The following is a 24,911-nucleotide window of genomic DNA, read 5'->3' on the forward strand; positions in this document are numbered from 1 at the left end:
TTTCATGAGTTTCTTTTTCCCATGTTAAAAATTCAAACTCAGTTGAGTTGACTTCTGAAGCCGCTCTCTTGACCTCAAAGTTAAAGTGTCTCATGTTGAATGTGAGAAACCGCAAGTCCTATGAGCAGGAAAGAGCACTTCCTATCGTTTTTTTTTTGTATATTCTTTGAGAGACAGAGTAGCATTACAGAAAGCTTTGATACCAGCCCGGGCCCTGCCTCTGAGAACCAGCTGTGAGAGCAAACATATTCCTTGTATGGTCTACAAAAATAAATTTGCTTTAGATAGTGTGTCAGTGTAAGTATATTGTTTGCTTCCCTCTTAGGTCTGTCCTTCAAGACAGGATAGAGAGAGAAAGAGAGAGAGACAGAGAGAGAGAGAGAGAGAGAGAGAGAGAGAGAGAGGAGGGAAAGTGAAAGGCATGTCCATTTTTACAGCATTCCCATTGGGGCTGAGTTCTCTCTGAAAGCTCACAGCCTTCACTTTCACTGTGGTGGCCCAGTCTTTGGGGTTTTACTGCAGCGAGGGGCCACAACTCTAAAACACAATGTGAGATTTTACAACAGAGGCCGTGTCAGTAAGCCCCCTCACTCAGGGCACACACCATTTTATGACTATGGCATTTTTTCAACCATGTTTCCCAATGTGCCGTTGGCTTTTTCGATTGCTGTCGCTTTCCAAGGGTGCAGTTCAATATCTAGCCCACCGAGGAACCCTCCCCCTAATGTCTACCCGCGTGGGTCTGATGACTATGCTCAGGGAGGCTCCGATACCTGGTCTGGTGCGGGTGGTGTCTAGTTGCCAGACGGGGGAATCAGCAGTTCTGCTCTGTTGCAACCACCTTCAGGCTCATGCTGTTCTTTGCTCAGACTATAGCCAAGATCCTTCGGAGCTGTGGGGGAAACCCAGAGACCATTCTAGAACAGGGGCAGCATACACTGATACGTACGGATATCCATTTTTGTCAAGGCTGAGTGTTAACTAGAATACCACTGCCTTCTGATAAGCCCCTTTATCTTTCAAAGACAGACGATTGACTCCTTCCTGTGATCTAGCTACCAGAAATCCACATGTGTGTGTGCACGTATGAGTGTGTGTGCTTGTTTGCATGTTTTCGAGGAAAGTAGGAATTTCGAATTTCAAATTTAGTTCTGTCACTCATGACCTCTCATCCTTGTCCATTTTCATACTATTCATGTATACTTACTGTGGATACTTTCTTGATTCTGATTAATATCTTCAATAAAATCTAAAAAAGCTTTGATGTCTATGATGTACCATCTTTGTTGTTTTTGTTGTATAGGCTACTTCACAATCTAGCTTTCCTCCTGTGCACCTTAATACACGTACTTTAAGTCTCTTTCATTTCTGGATTTGGCAGGTGCTTTTACTGTAAGGGAAGTGTCTTTCAGATGGTTTGTTTGATTTGCAGCTTTTGCGGCGGTCATGCTGAAACGTCTGTCTGGTGTGGTTTAGCCTTGTGACGCTATATGTTACACCAAAACAAAACCATCGTCTCCTCGGTGCACTTTTGAAACATGGGCATAACAAGAACAATAAGACATCCATCCATTTTCACCAATGATATTACAATTATGGTTATTGGTTATGATTATGATTATTGAATTTAGCAGATGCTTTTGTCCAAAGCGACTTTTATAATATTACAATAGTTAAAATGAACAGTAAACAGTCAGAAAAGTTGGTAAGCCTACATTAAACAAAATAGTAATAATGACAATAATAATAACAATATCAAATATCAATATAAAAACCATAACTCTAAGAATTCATTCATTGTGATATACCAATGACTCAGTGTTGAGTGTTTGATAGAATTGAGCATTGAGCCCTGGAGAGCAGTCCCAGATGGCCACGTGTCTCATAATGACAAAGGCAGGACCCCAGATGGACATACTGCCAAGCATGATTAAAACACACTTATACGAGGATTGGACCCACAGGCAAACACTTATTGATGTAAGAGCACACATACACACACACGCACGCACACGCGCACACACACACACACACACACGCACACACACACACACACACACACTCATGTACACACACACACACACACACACACACACACACACACACACACACACACACACACACCAGCCCAGTGCTTAATCAGGACATTCGTCACCTTTTTAATGTCACCATGGTGACCAGGGTGACCAGCTGCCTGATTCTGCTCCCTGAGGACTACGTGTCCCACCTATTCCTCTTGCAGCCAATCACTGAGCAGAAAGACAGCAGTGGCACGCTTTCAATAGATTCAGTCAGGCAGCATTGATCAGCTTTGATTATCTCTGTATGGTCTTACGGTCATTCTGACTACAAAAAGGATGATTCACAGAATAAACAACTGAAAACAATGCAACAGCTAGATATGTATGGCAAGGCACATGTCTTCACAAAAATTTCCCACCAACAGTTTATTGTGGTTATGTAAGAGCAATCAGAAAAGCGCACATTTTCATGGGGGACAGAAACAAAACCCTCCCAGTCTTTCATCATCCCTATCTCGGCCGGCCTGTCTGTCTTTGCCTCTCCTTTCCGCTCTCTCTTTCTCTTTCAAGTGCAAATGCTACACACACACACACACACACACACACACACACACACACACACACACACACACACACACCCGTTAGAAGCATTTACAAACACTTCCTGTATAAGTGTTGAAAACAATTGTATTATTTATTAGAATATTCGGTAACACTTTACTTGAAGGTATCTATATAAGAGTGACATGACACTGTCGTAACCCGTACACTAACTCTAACCCTAACTTGTCATGGCAAAAACCAAATGACACTTGACAGAAGCCAGTGACTGAAGCGTTATGTCAAACGTTTATGACATGTTTATAGTGTTTATGACACATTCATGACAGTGTCATGACACTCTTATGTAGATCAAGTGAAGTGTTCAAGTAAAGTGTAACCGAATATTCTTTAAATACATTAAACCATCCATTAACCCAATTAATTAACAAGTATGAGTAATGCACAAAATAACTATGAAGTGTTATCACTCATTTTGTCTCATGAAATGGCACCAGCCGTGTCATTTTCGGTTTCTCACATACTGAAAAAAATAGGAAGTAGCCATGAGACCATTTCATGGCACAATGGCATTAAAGTTGAATGTGCCATTTACTGGAATAATGCTGCCATTTACTGGAATAGTGCCTCGTGGCATCATACTGTGGTGATGCGGGAAGACAGAAGGTCTATTTGTGTGTAAAAGAGGGGGGGGGGGTATGTTTGTGTGTGTGTGTGTGTATCAGTGAGTTAGGAGGGTTGATGTAGGTGAGTAACAGCATGAGGCCGTGCGCCGACTCCTTTGTGGTGGAGCACAAAAGGCTGATGCATCTACTCGTCCACCCATCCCATATTCATCCACCCACCCCATATTCATCCACCCGCCCCATATTCATACACCCACCCCATATTCATCCATATTCATCCACCCACCCCATATTCATCCACCCACCTCAACAACAACAACACAGTAGGTTAAAACTAACCTGTCTCACAACGGTCTAAGCCCAGCCTACGTTCCCTAATAGTGGAATAACAATCGCTTGGTGAATTCTGCTTCACAATGATAGGAAGAGCCGACATTGAATGATCAAACATTTTTCAATTTAGCAAATTACTTCACAGACCTAGCCTGGTCTTCCCTTCAATGTTGTTTGTTTTTATGGTCTGATACAATCTTGTGGTCATGATGTTTATACTGTAATTTGGGTGTCATTTCCCCTTACCGTTTTTTAATCGTTCCCAGCACTGTTTGAAAACGTTAAAACATTGCACTGTCACTTAAGTGCGCATTGCACACTTTTTTATTGGCACAAGCAGAGACACTTAGGATGACTCATAACTGACGGCATATGTTGTTCTAGCAAACCCAACTTTGGATGGGAAATCATTACTCGTTAAAATATCTAAAAGGAAAGGGGAAGAGGAATCCCACAAGGGGAAGGGGAATCTTCCCAAAGAATATGATACTTAAAGAGGCAGCTCTGTCTCATCTTTAAGGTATATGACTTTGTTTTTGTCTCCAAGTGTTTATCCTTTTTGATAAGGTCTCCATGAATTAAGATCCCCATACTGTATTGGAGAGTGGATAAAGTCTCATTTGCATGTAGAACCTGCAGTGCTCTGTCTAACATTGGTCTCTACTGCCACCTGCTGGTTTTCTTTACACTGATTAGTGTGCAGAGAATCCATGGACCTGCGCTAGCTGGCATGCAACAACCCATCAATGACAGTATCTATGAAAACTTAAACACCTGAGCTCTATGTTAATTTAAAAACAGAAAAGTAAGGAGATTACTTTATGAGAACCAGTTATACATGAAAGATTTAAGCCATTTGGCACAGACAGTTATTTATAGAAGGATATATTGCGTCATTGCGCTCGCTGGTGTTACTGTACTCTTCACACAGCAAACATGGCCTATTTAGAACAGCCCTCAAACCCAGCGCACTCTTTGAAGTTTCTGTGCAGATCAGCGAAATTGGAATACTGAGAGAGAGAGAGAGAGAGAGAGAGAGAGAGAGAGAGAGAGAGAGAGAGGAGGAAGAGTGGGAGAAAAATAATAAATGCATGGTGGATGAAGTGGTGTAAGACAGACAGTGTGACAGAGTGGGAAAGACAACAGGGAAAAGAGCAAAAGTTCCCTCCAGGGGAAACAGCAGGAATTTAGACTATGGCTGATAAATAGTGGGGGAAGGCATTCTGACTGACAGACCTGCATGCGTACACATACACTGAACACACACATGTGAACACACACACACACACACACACACACACACACACAGACTAGACTGACACACACACACACACACACACACACACACACACACACACACACACAAACAAACACACACACACACCACAGATACACACACACACACACACACACACCAGTGCATTAGAATTCCAATCTGACAGGAGATGGGGTTGTGGTTTGGGAAGTGTATTCCGGGCACAGGATGGAGGGCTTTGAGAGAGTGGGATTCCTCGCCCAGCTCCAGGGGGATCCATCCAGCCCTGATTCACAGGCTGAGACTGAGGCAGAGCTCAGATGAGCGATGAGTGTTTGAGTGGAGGTCTCGAGAAAAAACTCAATGAAACACACCGCCCCAGTAACGCCATGAGCCAGAATTCCACAGCCGACCACAGACACAGCAGACATGTTTTAGCACACAGTTAAATACATCACACACACACACACATACATGTACACACACACACATACACGTACACAAACACACCCGCACGTACACACACAAAGACACACACACACACTGTTGCCAGTCCAACTGAGATCATTGTACCTCTAACGAGGCTTTGAGGAGTTATGGTTTTCACATTGACCCTGTAATACACAGCGTGTGTGTGTGAGAGAGAGAGAGAGAGAGAGAGAGAGAGAGAGAGAGAGAGAGAAAGGATAAAATGGGAGTGTTGCTTAAAGCTACATCCACACTACTCAGTTGTTTTAATACATTCTCCGTCCATGCACATTTGCATATTACGCAATCTTGTCTGCACTGGACACCTAGACAGTGTGTGTGTGTGTGTGGATTGTAAAATGCTGCATTTAACCGCACTACAGACAACAAGGCAAAGCTTGTTTTTCGGTCTCCAAGTGAGTTGTTCAAAAAACTTCTTTTTAGTAAACTCTGTGTACACAAACAATGTTCTCAATGCTCAAGTTCATGTGTAGAGACTCTGGTGATACTTTGATCAAAGTTTCATTTTGTGTCGAGCCTTCTTAATGTTTTAAAAATAGCAATCTTGATGCGATCATGCGTAAAAATAGCAGTGCCCCTGGCACTTAGCCTAGAAATCTAGACGCACCCTAGCGGCGGCAAATTAATTTGCTCAGCCTGTACGTCTAGTAGCAAACCATAGGGATTTCTATTGGCTGACGCCGTGGACGTCATCCAATCACAGTGCTCTATTTTGTTAGAGAGTCTTAAGACGGGCTTAACAGGATGACGACAGTCCTGCGACGATGAACAACAAGGAAGGTGGCTATGGCGAACGAAGAGCGGTTTGAATCGGCGTTGGTGTTAACTTTGGAGGAGTTTTCTTTGAAAGTTGAGCAACACAATGCACTTAAGTCATTCCTTTCGAAGAAGGATGTATTTACCGTTTTGCCGACCGGATACGGATATGGTCGTAGCGCTGGCCTATTGCATGCCTAGGCAGTTTGAAATACAATTCTCTGCCCGCCCCTTGGATTAAGCGAGGTGAATGGGTCGATTCCAGACTATACATTTCAATGATACACTGTAAAAAATGATCGATGCAAAAAGTTGTACAAATGAGGAAATACATGTTGGCTCAACATAATGGTTGTGTAAACAAAGAAAAATATGTTTGGTCAATGATTGCATTATTTTCATTACTTTACTACAAAATGTTCATCAGGAGAAAATGTATAATTGTGTTCACGGAACTTTTAACGTTGCACAAACAATATTATGTTGGCCGAGCAAGGGGGACCAGCGACAATCATCCGAGCATGCGCAAATGAGTTCTACTACTCTGGAATTTCCCACCAAGAGTCACGACCGTCACGACGTTGTTTGTGGTGAGTGCTTCAAAGTTAGCTCTCTATCTTTGTGCTGTGAGGTAATCAGAAAATTTAGGTTAATATCTATTGTCTATCAACAAAGTTTGAAATAGCTATATTGTCAGTTACTACAGCGATAGCAGTGCTGGCAAATCACATTTTTAACTCAGAAAAGTTAGCATTCCTTTCCAACTGGCATGTGGTTTTAACGTTGACCCTAACAGTTAAGTATCGCTATATTGCATGACATGTTACCGTTTAGTAGTTTTTCAAATTCCATTTGCATTCTGGCTTATGATATGCATGATTATTGACTTTGCTGCAGCCAGCTAGTCTTGGCAACTAGCGCTTTTGCGATCACAGAGTGTCGGCTAGTTCTAACGGTTAGCTGGCATTCAAAGCACTTGTGCCCTCGTGTTAGCAGCTAGTACTCTGCACAAAGCATCTTTATGCAAGAGTGAAATAACATTTCAGTCTGATTAAAAAAATAACCAGTTGTGCTAACACGAAAACGAATAGCTGCTACCAGAGTTGTAAGCTGTTTAACATATTTGGACGTAGCTCTAATCAATTTGCCTCACCAAACGCCCTTTTAGCCTGGTACCCAGCTATACGTAACCTAGAAGAGGCATGATGGCTAATGCCCCATTGTTATGTTTAAGAATACCCTAAAATACTTAAGCATAGTTTAGTATGGTTGTCCTGTTTATAGAATTATGAGTTATTGATGCATTTGTCTTGTTTGTATTTCAGGTATTTTGTTTCAGGCTTAAAACTAAATGCAGTGCCGCTATTGTAAATTTACACATCTGCAGCAAGACATCCTGCTTACTGTAAGCACTACAGGCTTCATCATTGGCAAGCAGGTAATGTTTTTCCCCCTGCATTCATCCAGACTGTATTTGTATTTTTACAAAAACAGGGGCCTAAAAAAAAACATTTATGGAGAGCACATCCTAAAATAGACAGGCGCATGCACTGACCATGCCAGTTCTCAGTGTGAATTATGTGAATTCTCAGATATTTGCTCACTTACTCAATTTCTGAATCATTTAGAAAGGCATTTGCAAAACCATGAGCATCCATTCTCCAACTGTGATTTTAGCAGCAACAACACAACTTTCAGAGCAGCTTACTGCTCCACAAAAACTTTACTGTAAAACTCATCTCACTCAACTCAACACATTTTAATTGCAATGTCTCTGTCAATTGAGTTGATACCTTTGTCTTGTGACATTTATCCATTGCTCATTATGTGAGCAATAAAATTTCATTATATAATCAGAATGTGTCAAAAAAGGTTCCATGTATACCTGATGTTGATGATCTACAATACATGTAAAAATCCCTCACATACTTCATACTTATAAGTTATAGCCATTTTATTGTTTGAACGAGATGGTATGGGTGACAAAACAGGTCAAAGCAGTCAACTTCCCTGATCAAGACCTTGTGATCAACATCATGTATGCATTACACAGAAAGATTCTGGTGTAGTATTAAGCTGTTTTTCTCCTATCATATAGCTCCATTTGACCAGCACCTCCATACACTACTGTGCAAAACTGACTAATTTCACCATTGGTTCATCTTGACCAGCCTCATGAAAGTCACCTGACATGCTTTTGGTCAATATGACTGAACAAAAAACAGCCAACAAGTGCACAGCATTGTTTGAGAACTATTATAGGACTGTTAGAAAACCACTCTCAGTATCTAACTTAACTCTGGGAATGTTATTCTAACAGTCTTAAGGGATCTGCGTATTTATCACTTGTTAGCTGATAATCCGTCACAGATTGTAATCTTAATGCATTTCAGGTAGCTATTTCATGAAGTTGGTTGTAATGAAGCCCAATGGTGAAAGGAGTAAGTGATCCTAAACTGTTGCATGGTAGAGTAGATGTGTGTAACCTCTGTGAATTAGGTGACTTAATAATGTCTTTTTGATTACCTTTTTTTTGCAGACCACAGATCTAACTACTTATAGACGGTCTGCTGTTCTTCATGGTCTTCCCCTGTACTTAAGAGAGCCATCTGCAATTTCAAAGACTATTAAGGTAATTCATTTGAAAACTTTATGGTATTACTGTTTGAGATGCAGTAATGATTGCTTAAGACATGTTTTCAGTCTGACACTAAGTGCCATTTATTGTCTTTCACAGGATACTGACTGAAGCACTGGGGCCACACACAAAAGCCATGAACATGGGGATCCTGGAAGTACTGACAGTTCTACCAACTCAGGACCATATCCCACAGTGGTCAATGTGGCTGTAGTACTGGAGGAGGAAGTTGTCATGGACAATCTGGGAGACTTCCCAAATGCCCTCATGATGCTCTTTGGTCTGCTTTATGCTCTAAATATGGAGTACCCTAAGGACTTAAGGTACACATTCGAGGCAGTCCAGACGATTCTCTTAAACCTGGGGAAAAGTGCACAGCAAGGATACAGTCCTTGAAGAAAGAGTTATTACAGGTGTAATGGTCATTACAGTACATGTTAATTGCCAGTCATTGAGGTATTTTGAGGTATCAAAGGTTTCATGCAAATGTTTCTGTTAAATGGCAGTGACTTTTTTTGTTTGATTTTTGTAACTGTTCTGGAACATGTCACATCATTTTGAACCAATTTTACATCAGATGTTCACAGGCAAAGCTGTCATGTTTTACTTTTGTTTCATTTTGTAAAGCAGATATTTGTTTTTCCAGTACATCTATTGAGTGACATGCCATGCTTTCTTGAACTCTCAGATCTTGTTTCTAGGACACTGGTTGAATACTTGTGTAATATTGCACTTGAGCCTTACAGACGAGTTCATATGGATTTAAATAAATAAATAAAATGTACTTTATCAGAACATAGTGTGTAATTTATTTGAAATAATGAAAAATAGACATTTTGGCCAACATGAAATATTTAATTAATACAACATTTTATTTCAAGTTGAGTCTGCTTGTTGGCCCAACAAGCTATGTTCGGTCAACAGAGAATATTTAATTGACACAACATTCTATTTTAAGTTCAGTCTACATGCAGGGATAGTCAGCACAACAAAAAAAAGTTGGTTTCCGCAACTTAAGTTGGGCTAACTAAAAATTTTAGGTGCAACGGGTCACTAGAAATTTTTATGTTGGAGAGGCACATTTTTTTTTACAGTGTATAGGATGGCCCGCCAGGCTACCTGGCACTCCCATTCAAAAGGCCATTTGACCCGTAAACGACAATTTGGTCAATCTTAAAAGTGGCGCTTCCGACGTAGTTATGCTTTTAAACGAAAGTTTGACTCATTCATGCATTTTGGCGAGAGTTACACTTTAGCCGCACTACAGATGCTACCAAAGACAGCAATGCCTGTGAAGTTTGTTTTTCTGTTGCATTCAGCGCTGGCAGGCTGGTAGTGGAAGTCGCAGTGAGTTATGAAGAGTCAAGACACATCAGACTAACAAGGTCCAATCAGGAAGGGAACATGGGTTTCTATGTCATCGCTTTCAGACGTTTGCAGATTCGCTGTGCACGAAGCCAGTGCTTATAAATTAATACAGGGCCGACAAATCGTTCCATTTCAGGAGCTTGAAAACACCAGAGCAGAGTATGAGAGGCAATAAACGTAACAAAAGTGTATTGGATTGAAACCAAAACGGAATAGTGTGGATGTAGCCAGGGTAGGTATTTCACGGCGGCCACGACGGCCATGGCCGTCGTAGCCCCTTGCGTTGGCCGTGACGCCCCTTTGAAAATCAGAGGTTTACAGGCCACGGTGGCCTTGGTGCCCCCTTCTTTAAATATTCTGCTTTGCGTCCTACTAATAGCGATATATATTTAGCCTATGGCCTGTCAATAATCTTAGCATTCACAGCGCAAATTACGCAGTTGAGAAAGTGACAGCGCAAGAAAGAAAGTGCGTCCAAATTAACCCATTCTTCTCAGTTGAACTACTCGCGAAGTAGCCTACTCATCACACAGACATCACAAGTATCACATGACCGAGCTTTTTCTCAGCTTTTAAACGATGTTAGCCGCTAATTGCTGTGGTGAACGGTTCGCGAGAAAAGTAAATATCATTCAATTTAATCATAAATTCTACTGAAGGTTTTGCGTCCATCTCCCTACCCATTCATCTCGGTGGAATACTTCACGAACCCTTCGTTTAACATATGACAAACCATATATCAGAATAAACAGCAGACCTTACCGAACAGAAAGGTGTAAAACAGTCCCCTGTACAGTTAGCCGTTCCAGACTAATCCCGTTTTGAATTTGCAGTAAATTTCAACATACATGGATGTCTCCAAATTTGGGATTTAAGTTTTACACTGTGTTTAAATTGTTCCACATCATTTCATAACGGGCCAAATACAAAATAAATATTACAAATGTCGCCTAGATATCGGTAAATCAGAGGACAGCTGACAATAAGAGTTTGTGAAAGTAGCCTTTCACATCTAAGCGATGCTGGGTAACGTCACTTCTGTTGACTTTCAAACAAAACAAAGAGCTAGCTCGCTACTTCCTCCCCCTCCCTCCCGTGCAATTGAAACTCGCGTCTGTGATTTGCTGGAACAGTTTTTGTGGGCTTGGTTTGCCCAGGTTGCTTTTGTTGCCGTTTTTGGGGCCTGGGCTGTCCACAGAGATTGAGTTTTTTACAGTGTATTCGGGACACAGACAGCTAGCGGTTGGTTAGGTGATGTTTGCAGTAAGTGACATAAAATGTTTTAGCCTAAAAAACGCGCAGCATCACCAACACCTTGGAGGCCACAATATGTCCTGGTTTGCATCAATCTTAATCATCTCTCCGTGTAACAACCCTAATGGGCTCCACTATAGCCTCTTACCACTATGTGTTTCTGCTGTGCACTCCCCATCACACACTTGGTCCTGAGGGCCCAAAACTCATCTGAATTTTTATGATGGCTTTTTGGAGTTTTGAGAAGTCTGTCCAGGTTCAGTCTGGGATTCCAGAGACCTAACCATGAATGATGGGTGCACACACATACAGCAACTGGATTGTCTTACAGCACTCTCATCTAATCTGACACACCAACACAGGAGCGAGCCAGAGGTCATGAAAGGGGTTTTTTGACACCCAAACACGGTCACATGAACGCAAAAAAACATTGAGACATTCTGAAACTGGCACTAGCCAAAAGTGTGTCATGTGTGCAGTGGGGCCAGACGGTTCTTTTTGCCACACACAGAAAAGCAGAATCTGTGGTTGTGAGGTACTGTACAAGGCTGGGGAGAGGAGGCTTTGACTGTGGGAAACTAGCCTGGGGAGAGGAGGCTGTGGTTGTGAGGTACTATCCTGGAGAGAGGAGGTGTGAGTGGACGTTACTGCAGGCCTGTGTTTGGAAACATACATTCATTCATAAAAAACAGTGCACTATAATATACTGAGTAGCCACCATATATTGTCATTACTCACAGATATTGAGTGATTTGTAACTCTCTTGTGTCATTTTAATGTACGTTTATTTGATCTATATTTGATGCATGATTTAGTGCATGATGAGTTTCCAACGCAGGCCTTGTGTACGTAGGGCTGAACTAGATGTCTAACTGTGTGGTCTCTCATCACTGTTTGTCTGCACGTAGCAGACGCACCCATCCCTGTTGCCCTGACTATTATAAGAGCAGACCCTCACTGGAGCTGGCTCTGTGCTGGATTTGGTCTTTCTCCCTCCTTCAGTGGTGTGGCCAAGCCTCAGTGAGAGTTTCCTGGCTGTGAGGACAAGCCCCGGGCTCCAGAATGAGATCTTAGACTTAATATGCTTTTGTTGGAAGAATTTTCTATTTGTGGTATAGTATATTTGTGTGTGTGTGTGTGTGTGTGTGTCTGGCGCTGTAACTGTACATGGGGTGGAACGATGTCTCAGATTTGCCGCCATGGAGCTGACATGTTGACGATAGCGATGATTTGTTTTTTTGTTACTCACCCTATTCCCTTACATTATAATATGCTCCACTTTTTAATGGTTTAATGGTTTGGATTCCACCAAGGGAGGGAATCCAAACCGAGTCCCAATAAAAATCAGCCCCAGAAACAAGGCCCCTGTTCTGAGGGAAAACAAGGTAGTGATACCCTATCACCCATTTCTTCCTAGTGTTTACTTGGAAAATATCATGGTTCTGTACTTGACCTGGGAGTGTTTTAAACAACAGATTCCTAGCCAAGCATCAGTGAAATGTGGGCTCTGCGGTAACATCCAGCAGGGGAAGAAGAATCAGTCGTCCATGGACAATGGATGACTCATGTATATCTTACCCTCTTGCATGGATGTATTTTTAATGCAACAATAATCACAACCTCACAGAAACATACCTAGCGAAGTCATTACTGTGCCACAAATGACAGTCTTTGAACAGGCCTCAGCCAGTGTTTCAGGCTAAACCACAATGTCATCAACGTAGAGACGGCATCTGTTTCCGCTCCCCGTCCCTGGACACGTTTCACAGACTTATACCTTTGAAATAGTAATCAGGTCGACTTTGTCCAAACAGCCTGACGTGATAATAGCTCACACAGTCCTGTGGCTGACCGTCAGATGAGGGACGAGGTGCGGAGAGCAGGCAGGGCTCATTTCCTCTTTCAGTACCTGATCCATCTTCCCCCACGCGTGCGTTCCACACAGCGCCTCTGTCTCATCAGCCCACCAGGAACCCGACCACAGGAATGCGAGATGAGGGAAGGAGGGACGTCCCTAGGGGAGGTGACCTCATAATTAGAGAACGAGAGTGACAGAGAGAGAGGGAGAGAGAATGGTGTGTGTATGTGTGTGTGTGTGAGAGAGTTTTAAGGCGAGCAAATTGTGTGTGTGTGTGAGAGAGACATTGAGGGCCTTAGGGAGAATGGTGTGTATAGGCTATGTGTGAAACAGGGGGCCTTAGAGAACAAAAGAAGAGGGAACACAAGTTATCGTCCAGGTAGTCTTCTCATGCCACTCTGGCATGCCAACAGATATGTTTGACACAGCTCGACACATTGAGAAACATGCCAACTTTGCAATGCTCGAACAAATCAACCCAGCCAGGCAGAGTTATGGCTTGTCTTTACCTCCTCTGATTCCAATCCCATCCCTGTGCTGTTCTAGGGGGTGGCAGGCCAGGGCCTGATTCCCAGCAGGGATCGCTAATGGACAGATTTCCAGCATCCAGGAGCCCAGCCTGGTATATACTGTAGTCCTCTCTCTCCTCTCCGTGCTGTTTGCTCACAGGGTAATTCTCGCCTGCCACCGTCAATCACTTCAGCCTGTTCCTCTTGGATCTGGCACTCTGTTGAACAATACAAAGCGAGCGAGATGCTGTCTTGCGCTGGACTGATAAATAAAGTGCTCATCAAAATAAACGAGAACTGACAGGTCTGCCCACTCCCCCGCATTCTTGGTTTCAGTGTCACGGAGGTGCAATAAAGCAGCCTAGCCTTGTCTTGATGTGGGTTTCTCAATCCAGCACTGCATAATAACTGCTCTAAATGACTGCAATAAATCACACTGAAAGTGCTTTGATGATAGATAGATAGATACTTTATTGATCCACATAAGTGTACATAGAACCAAAGTTAGATGAGTTTACAGACTACAGAAACACAGCAAACCTGCACTGCATGGATTGGAGACCCTGGAGCAAAATTGAGCAGCCCGCCAGGTCTTAATTTTGGAAGTCTTTATTTAATAGGCCTACTAACAATATTTAACATACTTTAACATAATTAATGCATTATTTATACATTTATACTGTACAGACAGATGCACATTTATATTGAGCTGGGATGGGCATATTATGTGTAGGCTACTAACACTGACTGCCCATTTGACACTTACCTGACTTACATTGGTCTCTGATCCAACAGATGGCATGTCTCATCAGGGATAGGTGTGTTTCAAATAGGGGGTGTCTGGGCAGGGACAATATTAGACCTAAGCCTTTTCTGTATTTCATGAGAAGGCTCAAATCCACAGATCATTGTTCAGTGCTTCCTCTGGATAGGAAAGTTGTATGCTAGCCTTCTGTGATGTCCATGATCAACAACTGAGAGAAACTGACATATAGCAAAACAAAACATCACAGAACAATCTATTTCATTGACTATGTGTGTGTAGACGATAGCATAGATCAGGTAACATCAATGAGAGGGTGGTGTATAGATATATATATAACCAGCTACAGAGCTTTTGACCTGTTCAAACTTCTGGTCATGGAATTAATTTTCAGGACAAGCTTGTGAGAAAAGCTACCTCGGAGCACCGCCTCCGCTGTTGAATCCCACCCACCTCAGACTTCCAGTGCTCCAGTGTTCTCCTCTTCCCTGTGAAAAGTCCTGTAGGAAGACCGACGAGGCACCACATTTTGGCACTGTTCTCAGAAAGCGTGAAAATAACAGCACACGAAGAAATTACGATTACCAATTTCAAAGCATTTTTAAGGTGGGTGCTTGTATGAGTTTTATTCAGTTGCATGTTGATGTATTGGTTGATGTAAGCTACAACTGCTAGCTGCCTTGGTTGAATCCCTTCACTGGCATGCTAACGTTACTCTGAAGGTGTCGAATGACATTCAACACGGTAGAATTTTGCAAGAATGCACATTAGAATTATCGATACAACAATACCTATTTTACAATTCACATTTGCTTGTCCTATTTGTATGAAAGTCAGTCTTTATCATTCTCGCGATGGATTGCATATTCCTTTGTGCACATTTTTTTTCTTTGACATGTTTGAAAGTTTATGGGTGAGCAATGCTGAAAATGTTAGCTAGTCGTTGTCCAGGAGTATGGATTTACACAGATGTAACGCTAATTAGCACATACTGTAGGCCTATGTTTTCATTGCTGAATTATATTGGAGTCTGTTCTAATTCTCTAGCGTGACTGACGAGATTCTCCTCGTAGTAACTACCAATATCCTACTATTCTCACTCACTACTACACAATGGTGTAGAGTTGCAAAAAAGTTCACACAACGCATCTCGAAGGTATTTTGGACTACTCTCCACATTGTTGTCCGAAAGTGGAGAATCGAATGAATAAACCCGAAGTCGGCAGAATAACTTAATCTGTATCAAGCATTGTAACCTCCAGATCCCTCTGTTCATTCCTCATGATGAATGCCCCAAAGGTGCACGTAGGCTGTGTAAAACTCATGTCAGTTATGTCAGTCAGTGTCATTCAAAGTAAAAATGAAATAATTTGTGCAACATACTATTTGTAGGCTACTCTATCCAGCTGTGTGCTGTAGGATAATATCAGCATCGAGTTGAGGCCAAAAACATGTGGAATACTTGATGTGACTAATATTCTGGGAAATGTCTGAGAGAGAGCATTTCTCCATGCCATAAACCTTCTTGCTTGAACATCTGATGTGTCTGCTCTCAGCCTCCTCTTCCCATGAGATTCGATAAAAAATCTGTTCTTCCTTCAAGTATATTTGGGCGCTTCCCTAGACTGTTCTCCCCTCAACTGCTCTAGCTGACTGTAACTTCTGCTATTCATTTGAATGCTCATTTATCCACAGGTGCCCTCCATCACCTAGTAGCCTACAGATTAAAGGTGCAGTCATCGATAGCATAGGATGTCGCGTTTGTTTATGATTATGTTTATATTTAAATGTATAAACTTTTTTTTGTCCAAAACAACGTACATTATATTTCAACCAAGGACCAAATGAAACACACCAGAGAGGTAGCTCACCCCCTCTGTTCAGTATTCCCTGAGAAACGTTTTTGTTTGGGGGCCAGGTTGCCTCCACTTTGTTTGTTTCCAGTTTTCGGAGCCTGGGCGGCCTACAGTACTTTTTTTTTTACAGTGATACTCACGGAATGAAATTGCTGACTGCACCTTTAAACTCTCCTATCAGCATGGCTGTGTGATAGACAGTAGAGTGGCCATGGCAGAGGCAGAGCATCCGCTTTTGAGAGACCGAACATCTGTTTTCCTCCAGTACTCCAGTCTGGGCAGGGCTGTCCCTCGCGTCGCTCTGTTGCTCTGTGTGTGTTTTTTTTTTCACTCCCAGCCATAAAACAGCAGTGAAAAAAAGAACAAGGGGCATGGTTGCTCTCGGCACATAGCGCAGTGCTAGCGCAGGGTCAGGCCAGTTTCATTAAAGCCTCTCTGCCTCAGCCTCACATTTTCCACCCTCGGAATAGAAAGCTCCGCGGCCGGCTTGCTGTCGAACACACTCTTCCGTGATAAATCCCATAATAACCACCAGGGGAGGTTCCTCTCTGATTTACAGTCATCCCAGGATATTGGTTCAAACACACACACACACACACACACACACACAGGAAAACATCGTTGTGAGCCCATTTAAGTGAGGTCTGGGAACAGGAGATTTCAGCGAAGGGGGGTGAAGTGTTCAGAATAGAAATGTCCAAGAAACAAAAGAGAATTTCAAATGTAGGACCAGAGATGTTTCCAACGATCCACTTCACAGATCCAAATATTTTTTTCAAATCAGCACTGCATATGGTTGTACAGTATGTGTGGGCTTTATTTTTCATATGCTGTTGATCAAATATCCAAAGGAATTCTCCAGGACTGCTGTAATACATTATGGCACATGATGACAGATTAAATTTCTGTTCTGAGAATGAATCCAAGTTGCACTCCTGTAAGCAAATTTAAAAGCTGGCTATTGGTGGTCTGGTTTCATCCCACATCAGACCTACAGGCTTCTCTCAGCCTGTGTGCAGTTTTCAAGGATCCACTGAGGGGAAAGCTGTGGCTTACTGTTTTTATGGGAGAAACAACGCTCAGATATTAACGAGTCTGAATGGGAACACTTCACTTTTCATTGGTGTGTGTGTTCATTGATGATGTGAGAACTATGGGAGTATCCTGGAACATTACTTGGGTCAGGGAATGGCAGCAAGTGTGCAGTGATGGGTACCAGTGGATGTCATCAGTGTTTATTTCTTGTCTTCCTGGTGACACATGATGAATTCTCACCTCGTCAGATTTGCCTGCGCCCGTCTCCCCTGCAGTCTGGAGGTCAAAACTGAAGCCCAGATCCTAACTCGCTCTCCCCGTGCTCCGACCAGCTGGCTACTCGGCAGATGGTCGGCTGGTTTTTGTCTTTTGCCACTCATCACACCCCCACTGGTTCCCTCTCAATACTAAACTGCCACCACAAGGGAATGGACTTCACTTCACTACCCTCTAGCTGAAACATGTAGCCTATAGGCCAGTCATATTAACACGAATAGGAGACGTCAGAGCAGAGGCAGACGTGTCTCCTTAGTTCGACCCCAGGTTCTGTTTGCCGTCTCTTTGTGCTTAGAGTGACTTGTGTGGCTTGTGTGGGCATACCAGCCAGTGGGAGTGTGTGCAGGGTTGCCATGACGACTCCATATTTTTCAGAGGGAACCAACCCATCTGCTTGCTAGCTGCGTGCACCCCCCCTGTCTGTCTCAGACAGTTATGTGTGTGTGTGTAGGTGCATCTTGTGTGCCTGTAGGCAATGCCTCGGCCAGTGCGAGAAAGCTGTCTTTTGTTTCTCTTCCTGTGCGAAGTATCAACATCCTGCACACTCCTTAATCCCGCCAAATTTCTGCACACTTTTGGTAAATATAGCGCAGGAGGATATTCTCTATCAGGAGATCTCTTGCATGGAGGCTTTTTTTTCACTGGTGGTGCGCCTGCCTGCATGCCAAATTGACAGTGTACCTACAATCAGTCGAGCCAATGCATTCCTCACTGCCACACCCGGTACTTAAATCACTCGTTGTGTTTGCTCATTCTCCAGGCCTCTCTCCTTCCCTCCTCCTTTTCTTCTTTGCAAATGGGCACCACTTTTTTTCTCTCTTTTGTGTGCTTCCATCCTTCACTTCAAGTTTTATCTCCAAACATACCCCTGTAGGCTACATTTTATGTGGTCATATTTCTTTCTTATGTTCCCTCAGTCAGAAATATTTCTCCATTATTTAATAAGAGGACTTTTTCTCTCTTGCTTGCCTCTTGATCTCTCACACAGACCCCCCCCCCCAATACACACACACAACACACACACACACACACACACACACACACACACACACACACACACAGACAGACACACAGACAGACACACACAGACATACGCACACACACACACACACACACACACACACACACACACACACAGACGGACACACACAGACATACGCACACACACACACACACACGCACACACACACACACACACACATACACACACACACACAGAGACACACACACACACACACACCCATCACACTGCATGTCCTAATCGGTTTGGAAGGATTTGGAACTGGGTGCCCATGACTGATACAGCCTCTGTTCTCGGCAGCTCCAGTCTTTGGCCGATTAATCAGTCGGTGGCAGCAGACTAGGAGCTGGTCCTCAGCCTGGCAAAGAGCAGGCAGGCAGCACTGGGAGAGCTGAGCCTGTATGAGAGAGAGAGAGAGAGAGAGAGACTGACTATCGGCAGAGAGAGAGAGACAGCGTGAAAGTGCGAGAGAGAGAGAGTCCGAGTCCCCGGTTCTGATCACCCAGGCCGACCCAGTTTTCATCTCCCCAGCCCTTGTCACCTCCCAGCATCATAATCTGAGGCTTTGGAGCTCATCAGAAATGAGGCTAAGTTACTCACTTTTCATAGTGTGGTTTATCATGCGTATTAGGCTGACAGTCAGACATTTTAAAGCTGTCATAGAAAATGCTCCATATTTACTACACCAAGACATGACAAACTGCACATGGTCTTGACCTGACCAACAGACAGAAAAGTATGGTTCAAACTGTGTGTGTGTGTGTGTGTGTGTGTGTGTGTGTGTGTGTGAGAGAGAGATAAGATTAGATTAATCTTGACTGAGCTATGGTCTGAGGCAGTCATGATGGTATTCCCATGGTGGAAGTCTGGTCTGCTGTAATAGATTCAGTCAGGCCAGGCCAACACTTCCAGGTGTTATGTCAAGGGCACGGGAGTATTTCTGGAAATCAGAAGACATTAAATGGATTGTCTGTCAGTAGCTGGGGTCAGCACCATAATCCAAGCCAGGCTCGATATTTGCAGGAGGACAGGACCAAGAAGAGAAGGTGAGCATGTCAAGAGATTAAGATCCAACATGTGCTGTTTCACATTGAAAAATATGGATCCGACCATTAGGAAAAATGGGTCTTTTGGGTCACGGTCAGGTTTTTTTTTTTTCAGGTTTTTTTTTCTGTCACAGTAAAGACTACAGTTATTGTTACATGTCATAGTTCCACAGCTTGCAACATTCTCTTCTCTTGTTCTGGACATTTTGGTTACACTTTGGAAGCAGTGTGTTCTAACAGTTCACAAAGATTCAGAGTTGGTTTGACAGTAACTGATGTTGTGCTGCTCCCTGTTTCTCATGGCTGAGGGGTCTGTAGATAGCACTCATTGTGAACACCACAGAGGGAGCTGTCAGCTCCGACTGTCAAACACTCAGATATGGAATTAGATAGTGTCATGGAGACTGCAGTGTGCTCTCTCTCTCTCTCTCTCCCCCTCCCTCCCCCTCTCTGTGTTTCTCTGTCAGCAAGCTCAGCAGAAGGGCTTGCCTCTGACTCCCCCCAAAGGGTTCTCTGCTTTTTTTTCATTTTACATCCTCCAACTCTCCCTCTTTCCCTTTTAGCTTGTCAGCTTAATTGGTGTTAACCGATTAAAGTTCCCCCCCCATAACAGTTTTCATCACGGTTGTGGCTAGAAACTTGGCAGCTTTTGACCCAGCCTGTGACTCTGACGGGCTACAGAGTGAAAAAAAAGAAGCCCTTTCAAGCCTTTAATCAGTGAGTCAGTAAATGAGACATAGCACTTGAGTATGCCAGCATTCCTGAAGAACAAAGCTGTGTGTGTGTGTGTGTACAGTGTGTATGTCTGACCGGGCCATTCCTCCCCCCTGCCAGGAGGACTGTGTGGACACCTCATTGGTGTTGTTGGTTGTAATCCCAGCTGTTCCCAACTGCAAAGATCCCTGGGATGATTTTGAGAAATGAAGGCGACTTTGAATGTTTGCCAGTGCTCTGTCCACTGAAGTCTGATGAAGCTCTGATGAATAAACTCAAGGGTGGTGAGAAAGAAAATGCTAAAGCTGGTGGACACAGTTTTGTAGCACGGTGAACTGACTGGGGACCTTTTTCCCTCGCAAATACCTGCCATTATGTTATTTTGTGTGTGTGTGTGTGTGCGTGTGCGTGTGTGTATCTGTGTGTGTGTCCGTGTGTCCAAATTCCCTGCAGTCCAGCAGTCTGCTGGTGGAGCATTGCTATCATATGATCTTGCAGCCATTCCACTAGCAAAGCCAAGGAATGGTGTGCACTGTTTATTTTTGGAAGTTTTCTTTTGTCTATGTTTTTTAATAAGTAGTTTTCTGTGTGTGTGTGTGTATACTGTATGTGTGTGTGATCTGGAGTGAAACAATTAAACAATGGCAGTCAGGGGGAATTCAGAATGATCTGCTTGCTTGGCTACAGACCTCCTCTCTCTCCTCCGCCTTTGTGAACTTATGCCTTAAAATGTGTACCGAGGCTCAAACTCCTCACATAGCTCAGCGCTGCTGGGTGATTTGCTGCTTTAAATAATAAGGCTAATTATTCAGCGTATTGGTGGAGATTTTCTTCCGGACCCTGGGGCCAGCGATAGTGTTACATCACCCCCAGAAGCCTATAAGCAGTCTGCCAGATGTGACCAGTGGCTGGAGCGGATGAGGCCTAGCAGGGACGTGTGGCTTTTGCAGAGAGAAGGCTGTGCCCGCTGGCTTCTGGGTAAAAAAGAAAGCTGCCCACTTCCCCGAGTCCATGAGTGGCCTAGAAAGCGAGACTGGTTGACCATGGGGAGTGGTGGGGAGGAGGAGCAGGGCTTCTTTGCATTAAATGGACTCGAGCGTTTCTTGATAGACTAATAGGCTCCAGATGTTGTGGGCCAAATAAATGCATGCAGTATTTAGTGAGTGAATATATGTGTCTGTGTGTGTGTGTGTGTGTGTGTGTATAGACTGGGTTTTATAGATGGGGAATGAAAATAAGGAAGAGGTCCCACAAATCAAACCTAAAGAAAACCTCACTGAGTAAAAAAACTTTTCCTGTAGCAGCACATGTGTGGTGAGGAGGGATGTATGGTGGAGGATAATTATAGGACCCCCCTCTGTATTTACCAGCTGAGTCAGGGGGATTTGCCTTGATCAGGAAATATTTGGAACCAATCCATGCTTACACACACACACACAGACACACACACACACACACACACACACAGACACACTCACAACCTACTGATAAAATGAGGTCTCGTAAATAAAGGAATGTGTTTTTACTATTGTCCTATTTCACTGCTGAGGGTAGATGAGAAAACCATAGGCACTATTTATTTTCTACTGGCATGAGCCCCACAGTTTTAATGCTCAGATTATGTTAAGAGGGGAGGCTTTTGGAAGGGATGGATGCCTGTCGGTATAATCAATGGCAACTGGCGAGCCAGCCAGTGGCTCTCTGGTGTCTCGCCGTAAGTCAGCGGTGCGCTGTTGTGTTTTTTTGGGCCTTTCAAGACTCCCTCCCTCTCTCTGACACTCTCAGGAACATACCACTTGGGTATCTTTTGGATATCTTTTTCAAAATGTCCTCAGTCCTCCCTCATTGAAGGATTGACTGCTCATGAAACATGAATCGATCGTATTTTTCAAGGTCCTTGACAAAACAATGATCATTTTAGCAGACGTGACCTACTTGGTCACCCTCCTCGCGAGGGAAGCATTTCTTTTCTCGTTTAGGCTAACTGTGGGTGTTGCCCCTGAAACCATTTCCCCGAGGGAGTGTGTATCATAAAGTCTGATCCCTTGGTGTTTTTTAGCCCCCTGTTGGCTTATTAGCAGACAGATTTAGGGGGCTTTAATGCTCAATTACCCTGGCCTTAAAGCCACTGCTGATTACCCATAATTCCAGTGTAATGGCTCCGCAAACCCTGATGCTACCCCCTACCCCCCCTCGTGTAGGGGGGCTTGTACGGAAAGTCTCGCAGCCTTCACGTTCACACAAAAACAGAGCATGCTGGGTCTTGAGTCAGGGCTGTTGGCAGGTAGCAACACACTTGGTGCAGTTCACTGCAGCTTAGCGCTATAATTAATTCCCAAATAGATAGCCTGGGTCAGCGCATTGTTCCGATCGTGAAGTCTCTGACATTTTTAACAGACTCATCATCCTATTTTATAGCTGGAAAGGGCTTGGAGTTGTATCGCGTTACTGAAATGCCTGAGCAAGCATGACATGGCGTAACATAATCATAAATCGTTTTATGAAGGGAAACGCTTTTTGCTCTTAACTGGGCTACCTTTTTGTCTAAAATCAGCATTCAAACCTTAAGTATTCTGCACAGGGCCAGTTGCTTTTCAGACACACATCTGCAGTGGGGGCAGTTGTTTATACAGGGTTTTTGTTGGCTCTCCTCGGGCCCATATTCATTTACATTTTTGTGTGTGTTTTTGCTTGACTGTGTGTGTGTCCTCAAAGGCTGCAAACGATCTTGTTTTTTGGGAGATGGATCTGTTGTTTTTAGCAAGAAACACACAGTATGCAAATACAAGCAGCCCCCCTCCTACACACACACATACACACACACACACACACACACACACACACACACACACACATGCACACACAAACACACACGCAGACAGACAGACATGCAGACAGCCAGACAGACAGACATGCAGATAGACGGACACATTGGGAGATGGATCTGTTGTTTTTAGCAAGAATCACACAGTATGCAAATACAAGCAGCCCCCTCCTACACACACATACATGCACGCATGCACACACAGACGCGTACACGCACGCACACACGCACGCACACACACACACACACACAAACACATGCACACACAAACACACACGCAGACAGACAGACATGCAGACAGACAGACAGACAGACATGCAGATAGACGGACACATTGGGAGATGGATCTGTTGTTTTTAGGAAGAATCACACAGTATGCAAATACAAGCAGCCCCCTCCTACACACACATACATGCACGCATGCACACACAGACGCGTACACGCACGCACGCACACACGCACGCACACACACACAGGTACACACAACATAATGTACACAAGCAGTGCTCACCTTCCTGCCGCCTGCTTGCAAGCTCAATTAATCAGCCTTGGCCTTTAAGTCATGACTGATTAATAGCCCTCCAGTGCGATCATTACCGCCACTGAACAAACTAAATTTGTGAAACAATCTGTGTAAATCACCACCCCTGAAGGGAAAAACAACCTGTTTTTGCTTGTTTGCTTTTGCACATTTGCTTTACTTGGTCCAACGGTACAATGTCTTAGGCTACACTGTGGGATTTATTTTAAGAGCAGCCCCTATATGACTGACTGACTCTCACACAGAGATTCTTACCTGAGCCCTGTGATAAACGAGAGGTGCTCTTTTGGGGTCTAGTGCAGCTGGTATGTTGTCAGAGGAGGTGAACGTTGATGAGGGCAGAGAGGGGGTACCTTAATGCTATTTTGGGGGGTCTGAGGTGAAGGCTCAGGGCAGGTTGGCAGTTGGCACTCGTAGGAGTTGTGGTCTAGAGTTGGCACAGGTTTGTTGTGCAGTGGGCACCACCTATGTGGCGTAGCCTATTGGGATTGCTACTCTGCTCTGGGTGTTTCACTGTTGGCATTGGCAGAGGGAGAGTATACTGTGTGATGCTATCATCTGTGCTGTTGAGAGGTGGTGGGATTGAGACCGTGTGTAGTGTACAAACACTGTGTTTGTGTTGGAAGTGGAAAAGTGTGCTGTGTGATGTTTTCATATTGATGTGCTGGATTAGAGGATGTGGATTCTCAACTGTATATGTGCACTGTTCTTAGAGTGTTGCATTACATTGGATATCGTGTGTGTGTGTGTGCATATGAGCTGGCCTGTAGGAGTGAGGCTTGTGTAATCTCATCAGTAGCAGTGATATTTTGTTGACCTGTGTTATGTGAAAGCCGATGGAGGTGTAGTAGTCTTAGTGCGACTGAGGCTGGTCAGACACACTCACCGACTGGCCAGACGTTATCAGATGTTAGACCATCGCCTAGGTCTGCACTCGCCATTGAAGTGATTTGGTCTGGTCTGGTCACAGAATCTTAAAGAGAGATCTGGTTTGGTGTGATGGGCCCCTTTAGAAAAATCTGGTCTGGTCTGATCGCAGAACCCTTTTATAGAGATCTGGTCTGGTCTGATCGCGGAACCCTTTAGAGAGATCTGGTCTGGTCTGATCGCGGAACCCTTTAGAGAGATCTGGTCTGGTGTGATGGGCCCTTTAAAGAGATCTGGTCT

At 43.8% G+C, this 24,911-nt stretch overlaps 1 protein-coding gene and 1 long non-coding RNA gene across 3 annotated transcripts in view; both read left to right on the plus strand.

Annotated features, from left to right (window-relative positions):
• Positions 1 to 6,496: 6,496 nt before the first annotated feature.
• On the plus strand, positions 6,497 to 9,468 carry LOC121681203. 2 transcript variants are annotated; one of them, XR_006022020.1, is made up of 4 exons: positions 6,497 to 6,631; positions 7,367 to 7,479; positions 8,581 to 8,673; positions 8,779 to 9,468. It is a non-coding gene; the product is annotated as an uncharacterized LOC121681203 (long non-coding RNA). The 2 variants fall into 2 exon arrangements; XR_006022019.1 differs by lacking the exon at positions 6,497 to 6,631 and adding an exon at positions 6,692 to 6,836.
• Positions 9,469 to 14,883: 5,415 nt separating this feature from the next.
• Positions 14,884 to 24,911, plus strand: part of ccdc102a (coiled-coil domain containing 102A) — an 83,790-nt gene continuing 73,762 nt past the window's right edge. Inside the window, exon 1 of the mRNA XM_042060771.1 lies at positions 14,884 to 15,037. The gene's annotated coding sequence lies outside the window, so the exon portion shown is untranslated. The remainder of the gene's footprint in view (positions 15,038 to 24,911) is intronic.

The sequence above is a fragment of the Alosa sapidissima genome, chromosome 14 (genome assembly GCF_018492685.1).
Source record: "Alosa sapidissima isolate fAloSap1 chromosome 14, fAloSap1.pri, whole genome shotgun sequence".
Classification (NCBI taxonomy): Eukaryota; Metazoa; Chordata; class Actinopteri; order Clupeiformes; family Clupeidae; genus Alosa; species Alosa sapidissima.